This window comes from Pseudochaenichthys georgianus, chromosome 1 (assembly GCF_902827115.2).
Source record: "Pseudochaenichthys georgianus chromosome 1, fPseGeo1.2, whole genome shotgun sequence".
NCBI classification, from domain to species: Eukaryota; Metazoa; Chordata; class Actinopteri; order Perciformes; family Channichthyidae; genus Pseudochaenichthys; species Pseudochaenichthys georgianus.
The window spans coordinates 35,932,687-35,945,515 of record NC_047503.1 but is presented as its reverse complement, the minus strand read 5'-3'; positions in this window follow the sequence as shown (position 1 = coordinate 35,945,515).

Here is a 12,829-nt window from a genome sequence, read left to right as displayed (position 1 = left end):
ACTGCACAATGATTGTGGACTGCACCGACATCCATGTAGCTGCCCCCCAGTAAGATGAACCAAGCAAAGTTCACATACTCAACATACAGCTGTGCTCTTAAGTTTACATGAAGAATTTGTGAAATATTGGTAATAACAGGTTTAAATGATTATTAGTAATTAATCATATAATTTTCTCATTGTAGACGAGCAGATGAGAAAAGCAGAATATGCAGCTGCCATTTTCTGCATGGAAAAGAGAAAGGGCCAAGTGTATGGACAAAAGAGAAAGGGAGCTTAGCTGTTTTCAAACTGGTTCATGTATCACTTAGTTTACTGAACCGTGATGAATGAAAGAAATTAGTAAGGTAGTGGTTTACTGAAGTTACAAAGACATTAATATATGAGTAACAGGTCAGTGTAAACACAAGCTTCTGTCAATTATGCATCATTCAAACTATATACAAATATGTAATAAAGTTCTAAAACAAGTATTCGGTATATTCCTTGATAGCTTTTGGAGAAGGTTGTTTTTAAGTTTACTAAAATCTATCGTTTCAACTGTTTCACTTTATAAAAAAGGAACAGGTGAGTAGAGCATCATTGAGTTTCTTATTCTGTCAGTAAATTATCCAAATGAAATGTTTTTCATTATTTTAGTCAACCCTAAACAAATTGATTGTAGCTTTTAATAATGACCTTACATGGTCGCCAAAGTTAAATTAACTTCAGAAAATCAAATCTGTTCTGAGAAAAAACTAATAAATGTTTAAAGATAGGAACTTGCCATCCCACTGAAAATTAGTCCGTAGAGATTTAAAGGCGTAGTTGTAGTTCAGTCCAACGTTTCATTTGGATTCATTTGACAACAGTCAACTATTTTCATAAAGAATATATATATTTTTCAAAGTCAACTTTATTGTCAATCTTACTCAGTTTGTGTTTATAGACAGAGAGATCAAAAAGACGTTTCCAACAATCCCAAATACGAAAATTTTTATTTATACAATTTACAGATATGTATACAAATATATATATATCCTATATACACCATCATGTATAATGATGGTGTATGATGTAGAAGGAAGTGTGGTAGATAACAATGAAATATAGAGTTACATACAGATCCATGTTACAGCAAAAGATGGAATAACTAACCCCCTAAACGCACCAGGAGCGTCTGCGCCGCGTTACGGCCGCGCCACGGCGGTCGTAAGGATCGCGGCCACTCTAGTCAATGGGTGCTATTCCACCACACGCGCCGCGTTACGGCTCAGACGCGTCCCAGAAGCGGCTCGGCGCAGCGCTTCTCTAAAATTAGGATGAATCCTATTTTTGCCGCGGCGCAGCCGTAAGGTAAGGTCGGGCAGGCAGCCCCCCCCTCGCAGGAAGTGGAAAGGTGAGCATCCGGGCCAGGCCCATCCCACATATATACTAATTTAGCAGACCCCCCTCCTTCATCACAACACCTCCACTACGATACACACAATGGACGACGAGGTGTTCATAATGGAAGTGGAGAAACACACCATTGTATACGATGTAACCAATGCTTTTTACAAGGACAACATCAGAAAGGACAAGGCCTGGTTTTTAGTCGCTGCAGTTTGTGGAGTGGAAGGTAACAACTACATATTAATGTTTTAAAGTTAATTAAGAACTGCGAGGCTGCACACACGACGCTCCGCTTCCACAACGTTTTGAAACGCGCCTGGTGTGTTAGGTCGCAGGAGGAGGTCGCAGCGTGGCGCAGCCGCAACGTAACGCGGCGCAGACGCTCCTGGTGCGTTTAGGGGGTAAGAAGCACGCAGTATAATAATAATTACATGCAACAATTAAATAACCGCTCAGCGTCTCCACCACAATCCCAATCTGATGTGTCCTGTTTTCCTCCCCTCTGCATAACACCCCATCACACATACGGAACACAATGCAGAGTCCGAGGGTGTTAAGAGTATGTTTATTTAAATGTCCTCCTCTCTACTGGCCAACACAGGGAGCATATGCTCGGTGTAGAAGTTCTCCAGGAGGAGGAGATTTCCATGCCATGCAGGGTCTTTGGGGATGGGGATGATGATCGCCTCCTTCGTGGTCCACACAACAAAGTAGCAGAGACTCCGGTCTGTGATGTGCAGCTGCCCTTGGACCTGGTGCCAGTATGGGTGATTCTCCTTGAGAATATATGACCCACCCTCCTCACGGAGACAGAAGGATGGTAACTGGACTGCCTCCGGGATGGTCATGTTCCTCTGGCTGTGTGGACACTTCACCTCCAGCAGGGCAGATGGCTGCACAAGTCCATCGGGTGATGCTCCCAAAACACCTGACTCACTCACAAAGAGACCAGACTCGAACACTGTCACCCGATAGGCCTCCACAAAAGCCTTCACCCCTTCGGCCTCGTTTACAACCCCCCAGTTGACAGCCATGACTCCGTCCAAGTTGTACCCCCCAAGCACCCTCTTAATGAGGGACGCGCATGGAGTGGATGAAAGTCCCGACCGCAGCACCAAAATTGCTGGCTGTCAACCTGCCCTGCCTGTGTAACTGCCACTGAGGATTTGTCCGCTGTCCTACGGTGGCTGTCTGGATGGCAGCTTGCTGGTCTCTGCTCAGTCGCATTGAGGCAAGAATTGAGGCCACGGCTCTGGCTCAGGTGACAAAAGCCATGCCATGCCACACTGTGAGCCCCTCAGTGCAGACCTGAACCAGTCTACATCCTCAGTGGCAATGTCTCTGGCCAGTGGGTTGTGTGTCTCCTCTTGCTGTTGGTAAAGTTGAGACACCGGCTGTACTACTTTTGAAGTGCCAGGCTTCCTCCACTGGCACTCAACATCTGTGGAGCTGATCTGCCACATGGCAAATATTGCCAATGCTGCAGCGTGGCTGCATTTGTACATCCCCCGTGCACAATAACAGACAGCGCTCTGCATCGCGCCATCGTCTCCCATGCAGATTTGTAAAAATAAAGTAAGTACCATTTGTTAGCATGCTATAATAGATTGAATGAGCAATAATACAAGGATGGTCCAGATCTGGGGGTGGGAGGGTTTATTTTTCCATAGTTGTGTCCTCTTGTCTGATTGTTGTTATTGTTTGTTTTTTCTGTATTTTTTGTAATGCGTGTTGTACTGGTTGTGATTGTACATTGTATTTTTCTAAATGTGTATGAATACATTTTTGAAAAACATTTGATCAACAAAAAAAAAGGATTTGGTCAGGAACTAGACTCAGTGTGTAGTTTATTAATTAATCAATGCTCTCTACATTAGGAAAACACATACCAGTGTACCAGAGGGAGTCACATACAGCTGTGCCTAGATAACCAAACAAATTGACAAGATAACCAAAATCCTTGAATCTACACACAGCAAATAAACTCAAATGACACAACGAGATGTAAAAGGAGATCACACATACAGTATAGTCGATATAAAACTGGCCGCTTCAATCTGAAGAGCAACTAAAACAAAACACGGGAGTGTATCTTGTTCTTGTGAACACTAATGTTATCCACCACAGCATACACAGAGACCACGAAGTTCTTAAGGAGAAAACTAGTTGCTAAAACAAAACATGACTAACTCCCCTTTCCTGTATGTACAGCTCTCAACATGCCCAGGCTTGTAGTGATTTTCACCTCGTTTTATACTTTTCGCCTCATTCTGAAAGAAACAGGTGAAATTTGCTAACGTGACGGCCATCTTTGTGATGGTGACGCGTATTGTGCGAGACCAGAGACCTGTAGTTCACTGAGTGGTTTCACACACAAAAATGTGTAACTTTACAGTTTTACGACACATTTTTATTTTTTTGCAGTCTGGGGAACCGCCCAGGGCTGGCCCACCTTCATCTGTGTCATCTCTGAGTACCACGGCGTCCCGACGCGGTCCGTAGCTACCAGGATGACTGACAGACGTTCTCGCCTCACTCTCCCCAGGAGAGGGAGAATGAGACGCAGCGGTGGAAAGGCGTATAGCAGCTTCCTTGGCCATGGCTCGTGTGCAAATGCGTCCACCCCCAAGGGCGGGTCGTCGCCCAGGGCCATGGAGAACCACAGGGCACAGTGGTTGTTGCGCTGGCTGTCGAACAGATCCACTTCCGCTCTCCCGAACTGGGCCCAGATCTGCTTCACCACCTCCGGGTGAAGCGTCCATTCGCCTGGCAGGGGGCCGGCCCTCGACATGAGGTCGGCCCCCCTGTTCTCCAGTCCCGGGATATGGAGGGCTCTCAGAGATAACACCACCTCTGAAGCCCATAACCACAGCCTCTCCGCTGTGGTCAACAAGGCGGCGGAGCGGACTCCGCCCTGCCTGTTGATATAAGCCACTGTGGTGCTGTTGTCGCTCCTGACCATTACATGTCTCCCTTGAATTAGGGGCATGAAATGCTGGAGGACTAACTCTACCGCCCGTAGCACTAGGAGGTTGCTGTGTCGAAACTCTGTTAGAGCCCAGCGCCCACCTATTGCCCTCTTCAGGCAGGTCCCTCCCCATCCTGTTCTGGATGCGTCCGTGAACACTGTGATGTAGGAGGTCATCCGTCCCAGTGGAGACCCCCTCCGGAGGTGATCCGGGACCCCCAAAACCGAAGGTTGCCCTCCACTGAGGGGGGGATGGTCACCAGCCGCCGTTTGTCCCTCCACAAACGGCCACCTGCTGGCTCCCTATACTGGGGTTTACAGCAGGGGCGGGGAGTGTAGGACAGTGTTTCTTCCTCTGGGAATGGGCAAGAAGCAGCCACGCTGCGACTACTCCTCATCCCGTGAGCAAGGAGATCGATCCAAAGAGCCCTTCCGTAAACACGGGAGCTCCCAGGAGATCAACACGATCCTCTTTGGAAAGTGCCACGCGGCGTGATATCCCAGGGACATCACACGGCGGGCAGCGGCGGCGGCCTGTGATGAAGTAGGGTCGACCCCATGTGAAGCCACCGAGCACCGGTCCCCGGGGGAACCGGGCCTTGCGGCTCAATAATCGCTCTGAACTGGTGAGGCGGGGGCATTTCTAGCAATGAGTGAGTAGCCCACACACCCGCCGCCATGATCATCCACCAGGGAGAGTACAGCCCTGGGCGGTGGACTTCCATGGACGCCAGACCCGGAAGGAATGGCGAACGTGAATGGCACCGCCTCGGCCATATCCTGGTCCCTCAAACACTCGAAGCAAAGGTGGTGGGGATCGGCGCCCGCTATTTCAGCCAGGGCACGAAGGACAGGCCCGGGTCTCTAGCAGTGGCGACTCCCTGGAGGTATGATAACTCTTTCTTCTTCTTTCAAACGTCTCTCAGTCTCTCGTGGAATCACTTCCGCTGCTGAAGAGAAAATGATGATAGTCAGGAGGCGAGGTCTCTTTTTATACGGTGTGATGCGCGCGCATTCAGGTTGGCCCGCCCAAGGCCGGCTACGAAGTCTCAGTGGGAGAATGCTCGCAGGGTAAGGTAGTACCCATAGAGTCCAGTAGAGGGCGGAGCCTATGAGAGATATAACGTGATCCGTCTCTTAAATGTGTGTCAACCGCAGACCTTATTTCAAGCTATTTTCTAAACTCCTATGGAGAAATTGCATTGCTTTTTTGTCGAAGGAACCGGAAAGAGTTTACTTCCGAGTTTTAGGACCGTGCACTGTGGCACTCTATAGCCTCATATATTGTGGCCAGCATTGCTTAGAAGATTGTCTACCCCCATAGACTACTATGTCATCATACACTAATATCACTCATTGTGTTTTAGACAACTGTTTCAAAACCTTGAGCTGAATGTCTTGGCCGTCATCATCTTAGCTTAACAGCAGCCATCCGTTGTTTTGCAATCATAAGTGGCACAAGACGGTGGAGCTATGTACAACTGAACACAAGATATTTTAGGCAACCAAAAGCTAACATTGAACTTTTATGAACAGAAAACTAACTGTAAACTGGTTGAAGTTGTAAGATGAAAACACAAAGGGCACCTAGAGCAGGCAAATTCCTTGTAGCAACCTGTCAATGTAGCCACGCCCCCATGTACTTTACTTTAAACGGGACCATAATTTAGAAAAACAAACATTGTGCTGTGTTATACACCAACATCTAATAATTGAGACCAACAACTTGTCAGGAAAAGCTTAAATTAGTTTATAAATTCAGAAATAGAGTCAGTCAGTCCGATACGATGCTGACTATATTACTCTATTTTCCTTATTCTTCCCTCAACAAATTTACGAATTATGAGTTACATTTTGCGAAATCTGCAGACCTGTTCTTCCTGTGAGTAAATTACATTGAAGGCACATATCAGAAGTGACTTATATGCTGATGGAGTGAACAAAGTCAGAATGCACAAATTGGGTGTTGTGTATTTGATGCTTAATGGTTAGGATTTGAATAATTGTGAACCTATGTCTCTCTGTAGGAGTTCATTAGCAAATCCCCCGGACAGAGATATCAGCGGAAACCAGGGCCCTGTAGTTTTTGTAGGTCTTTATGTAACATCATGTGAAGACATCAAGAGCATAAAGCAGAGGAAATCATCATTCTTTTAAATCATGCAAGAATAAAGGCAATTAGGCCTGTACAGTATGTTTTCTAAAATAAAGATGCTATGTGGCAATACTGATTGTTTCTTGGAACTATAACAATGTCCAGAAACGAATTTACTCATAGTAATAACAGTGTTGTATATTAAAACAGAATGGGAGATATGTCTTGTACATCACTATACATTGAGATAACGAATACAATTTCCATGGTTACAGAGTGCAGGTTGTGAATGTGACAATTGCTTAACGTGAATAATCTGCTTCTTCTATCTGTATGATTAGAGCCATAAAGGAGGGTCGTATCTGCTGAGACAACAGAGACATACGTTGGGCATCTCTACAATCAAACACAATGTTATAAATTGTTTTTTTTTAAATAAATAAATGAGCAGGTGCAGAGATGACCGACTGTTAAAAAGTCCCTTTCCAACCTGTAGTGAGATTTCGAGGGCTTCCAGCTTCAGCCAAAACACAGACATGACAAACCATATTTGTTGACGTACTGTGACTTTAGCACCCAAAATGTCTGTGTTGAATCTCTGCAGTAATTATGTTGCGCTTTTGTTTTATTGTTAAAATGCTAATGTATTAATTGAAAATGCTATGCTAAAAGTTGTTTGTTGAAACAGCTGCATGGTCATTTGTTCGGTGGAGAGAATAGTTTCCACATTGATTGAAATGCAGCACACGGAAAAAGGTCCTTAAAACCATCTGGTAGGAAAATGGAATCCTTTCAGGGATAATTTCAATACGTTTTACTCTACAGCTGCAAGTTTGATTATACAAAATAAAAAACAATGAGTAAATATATCTGGGTTTTACTTACATAATAGTATAAGGGTAAACTAATCCAAATGAAGCAGAAGACCGTTTTGTCTAAATTTGAACATGACCTCTGAGATTACCGATTATTATTGTTATCTAATAATTATTAGAAATACAATTGTGGTGATTTATACATATACAGTAGATGGCCACCATTCAAGATTTGGGTAGTTGTTAATGCAACTACTAAGTTCTTAAGTCCCATCCCATTGCATATGTTAACTATTCCTGGCACAGCGCCCTTTCTGACTTGGGTGAGGATGTTTAGCACTTCAGACACGCCCGGACACATGACAGTCTAAGAGCCCAGTCTGCAGGTTCAGAGGGTTAGGTTTAATATTCATCAGCCATTGTCCCTGCATTTATTTGGTCACTAATAGAGGTTAATAAAGGTTACAGAGAGCTTAGAGTGTACCAGAAGGATTTGTATTGCTAGTAGGTGCCAGCCAGGATATGGAGACCGCTAAAGTTTAAGAAAGTTAGTCTTAAAACCTGTGTCACTTTTTCCAGGAGAAACATGACCAAAGCATTGGATAAAGGGACAGAAATGCCAGATGTTGGATGATAAAAATAAAAGTCTGCTCTGATCCCAGTGGCTGCTGTTTCAGACTGATAAGGTAGAGGGTATAGTTTATAGAAAAAACAACAACACATGACTAAATGCATTCATCACAACGTCTCAACGATGCAAGCTGGTGGTTGTGATGTGACAGAGGAGCGTGTGTTCATTGGATTTATTGATAAAAGTGGTGCTCACATCTGAAATCGCCACAAATTAAATGATGTATTACCAAGTACTGTCCAATAAGCTTATCTTTGATACAACATGGAAGTTCTAAAACGATTAATCGATCAATAGAATTCACCTTTCATTTTTGTATCCGATTTATATTACTGTACATTGAGTATCTTTGGATTCTAGACTATTTTATACACAGAAAATGTATAAAAAACAAGTTAAAATTGACAGATAACTCAATAATGTGAATAATTGTTAGTTGCTGCCTGAATCATTGACCCTCCTTAATGATCAGTATTTTTCTATGATTAACTGTCCTTCCTATAATAACGATATAAAAATTGCAATCTCAAAAATGTATTGATCGAGTAGACCCTTCAGTAAGATGATGACTCTAGGTGTCTATGTTGTAGTGTGCTGCCTTTAAGAGCCGCCTGGGCGCATAACACAGGCCCAGGTTTTGACAGCAGAGCACACAGTGATGGGAATTCCTTGGAGAAAACAAGGAGGCACTGTGTGGAAATCATTCATTATGTTTTGACATAATGCTGGTGATTATATCCCACTGGCTGTTAAATTAAATGCTGCAATCTGCTCTTTGTACCTCAAGTCAGAGGCAGTATTTCACAAAACATCATCCTAATCACACAAACCAGGTAAAATAAGTGCAATAGAGGTAAAGTCTTTGGGTTGCTTTGTGTTTTTTTTATGGTTTTTAGTGTTCAAACAGTTCAAAGGAACAAATCAAAGAATGGAATCCTATGAGAAGCCACTTTTCTGCATATGTTAAGCACAATATTCGTTAACTTCAATACATATTTTCATACGAATACTTATCGTTGACTGTTGAATGTTGTTTGACATAAGCCCTGTTTTTTTTTCTCACGACACTGTGTCTCAGGGGATCTTAATATTTAAGAACCTATTAATGTGTTATACCAGATTAACGGGAATAATCTCAGCTAATTGACGATACAAACCATTTTTACCAAAACAAAACACAAGTCTCATAAGAAGCATCTAAATGACCCCTTAACGAAAAAGGCTAACGGACATTGGCACAGAACTCAAGATAAAAGTACCCTTATTACTTATCGTAGCTGCACATACAATATATCCGATTAAAGCTGAGGTTCCACAGATTATTTAGGTATATAGTATCATCACTGAGTCATCCGAACTCGTGACAGGGGAAGCAAACACAGACATCACAACACATACCTTTACGGAGCTTCTAGGGAGATCGTCTCACCGTAGCTGTCAATCTGATCAAAAGACGTGTTCAATGGCAATAAAACGAGAAAAAACGCGGCTGAATCGGTTAGTCCATAGGTTTTTAACGTCTCTGTATACAAAAATTATTTCATTTATAATCCATAATTCAATTTTTATGTAAAAATCGGAGAGCAAAAGTTAGCTGCTAATGGTAGCCACCAGAGTGGCTGCTGCTTCCGGTCTTGGCTATGCGGTAGTCTCACACACACACATTACCAAATGTACCAAATAAGAGATGTCACATGTCAAAATCCAGCAAGGGGGGCCAGAGATATGAAAAATCCACCCAAATGGCCCCAGAAGAGGTTTTTTTTTGCTAAATCTGTCTAAAAAGGTCAAATGTCACTTGTTTTGCATCAATCTTGATACAGGGTACTTATTATATGTTGTACTTTGGATTCCTAAAGCTTTTAGTCTACTAACCCATCATCCAAGGGTAGTTTTCACTATAAGTACAACATATTTTTTGGACGGACACTATAATTTACAGTTGTTTACCATGTTCAATCTGAATTTTCTTTAAAATAAAAAACATATATATTGAATCTGAATGTTCTACATCCAACTCACAGGTTTATCATTACTTTGAGAGAAAAGATTATTAATTTAACCCTTTTAGAAGGGAAGATATGGTCATTTGTTCTGGGAATGTCATTTTTGAGCCTGAAACCTGAAAAAAAGGCAGGGGGCCTAACAGGTCCCCTGTTTTTCATCAATATATTATAGGTCTCAGATATATACAAAACATGTCTCTGAACACCAAACAGATCATTGTAGCATCCCATAATCCCCTCTGTTTCAGCCCTGTTTCAAAAGTGCTGATTCTCTGTCTGTTACTTTAGATGAAAATAAGGAGCCCCTCCCCACGCCCCTCTGAGAGATATTTGGTTAAAAAGAACACAATGGTGTTCTAGGAGGAGATTCAGGTGATAAGGTGGGGGATCAGGACAAAAAGAGAGCAAATCTTTTTTCCTGAAACGTTCAGAATATCTTAATGCAGAGGACATATTTATGTATAAAAGACATGAAAGAGTGGATTTTGCACAATAGGTTACCTTTAATCACTTATCTTATTCTGTACTTCGGGTCATTTTTATTGGGAGCTAAACTTGCTTTTTGCTTGTGAATTCTTGTACTAAAGAGGTAGCTGGCTCGAGCTTCCACATGGTTGGCCGGTGAGAACAGAATAATAATCAGGAAGTGGTTGATAGCTAGTAGAGCCACAGAGTGGGTTGTTGATTCTCATTTGGATCAGCATTATCTCCTGTGACACAGACACCTCCACAACCACTCCATGCGTGGCATTTGTCCTACTGCAGCCCTAGTGGAGAGCAGGCAACCCCCCACCCAGTGGCTCTCACTCTATGAGATGTTTTTTTTTAAAAGGTCAGATTGCATTTGCCTGAGGTCACCTGCCCAGGACTGAGCGCTCATGTTGATTGATAGATATCACTATCACTGCAGACAGGAGCGGTTGAGGATCAGGATGAGACGAACATAACACAACGTCAGTGTTTCTTCAAACCTGCTGCTCTGAGATTAGATATTCTGCTACCACTGGCCAACTCTGTTTCATATTGAAATTATGTGCAATTCAGCATTAATTATTAGCATTGACACATTTTAATACTGATACAACCCTGTACTGTATATATTATAAAAATACATATTAAATTGTGGACATTTTTCCTTTTTAATACCTTTAATTTGTCTATTTTTTGCACATCTTTGACTTAACTTCCTTGACTTCACTTCCTCTGTTTATTAAATTATCTTTATTCTTTTGTTGCACATTTTCCCATAAATACTTTTTATTTATGTAAAAAGTTTCGTTTTTTATTTTATTTCATTCTAAAATGGTGCAACTGTTTCAAAACCCAATGGATTGAAATGAAGTATACTGATTCTGATTGATTCAGATACCATTGAATAGTAGCTATATAAGTATAGCAAGTGACTGTATTAGTTGCTGTTAAATTCGAATACATTACAAGCAATCGTGATTTAAATCATATCTAGTTTTTTTTTTATTCCAACAAGAAAACAGAAACATACAATAGAGGGCATACGTGAAGTATGTTTCTGTTTTCTGGTTGGAATAAAAAAATACATATATTAGAAATGATTACAATCAGTAGAACTTTAAATGTCTTGAACTTTAATGGCACTTAATACAGTCGCGTACAGTCTGCAGTGAGACAGTCATGGGGGCAGTTTTAAAATATTGCTCAGTCCACTCTTCTCTCCTACTCCTGAGCATTGACAGTCACCAGATGATACACTGACACCGTCTTCTTTCACTTGGCAGACACTGTCAAGTCAGTCCCTCCTGAAATACCAATTATATGAACAATTTGACAATACTGCAGCCTGCCTGGTTGCATCTGGTCACCCTGTCTCCCTTATGTTTCCCTCTTGGACAGTTGCACTGACAACCACTATATGACACTATTGACAACTTTTGTAATGTTATTGCACTCAAGTTACCTGAAGACACATTCGTAGGAATGATGAATGAGATAACGTTGTTGTCCAGAGCTGAAAACCAAAATCAGATTCTGAAGACAACTTTTGGTAACACTTTATTTTGATAGTCCATAGTTGACACTATAAGTCATCAGTTGACATTCAACAAACACTGTTTCAACAGACAAGTAACATGCATTTAACTAACTCCCAGTAGAATATAAGGTACAAGTGTTGATCTATACATTTTACAAAAAGTGTCTGTTGACTGTTAACATGTTTTTTTGCAACAGGTTATTAACCGATATTCAACCTTCTATCTGTAGATTGTGTCAACATCTTCAAAATTGACAATCAACTACTCAAAATCAATCTGTCAGTTGAAAGTCAACAGGGTCATGTCGACTATCTGTTGATAATCTGTTGATAGTCAAGATGTCAACTAAAGATTACATTAAGCATTAGTTGAAGATCAACAGATGAGCAACTTTAGAGTTTAGTTGAATATTACATTAAGCATTAGTTGAAGATCAATGTTAGGGCTGTACAAGGGCGTGGAATCAAATGCACGATGCAGAGACAAACAAAGTATCAAAATAAAGTGTTTTAACAAAAACTACTAATACACTAATCTAACTCTATGGACGACAACTCTATGGACAATGGCAACAGGATCTTACGCTGGAAGGCTTGGAACACACAAGACAATCTGGCAACGAGACAGGGGAAGACGAGAACTATATATACGAGACAGACAACACCAGGTGAAGACAATTAGACAATCACAACAGCGGGAAAACAGACAAGGCAGGAAACATACTTTAGACACATGAGGGTAGACAAGACTATCAAAATAAAACAGGAACCTATCTAAACACATAACATGAAACCTAAACTAGGGAAAAATCTTAGCAGAGCCGTCTACGCACAACAATCAACAGATGAGCAACTTTAGAGATTAGTTGACTATCTGTTGATTGTCAACTAATCTAGAGTTGACTATCAGCATACTTTTAGTAGGCATTCTC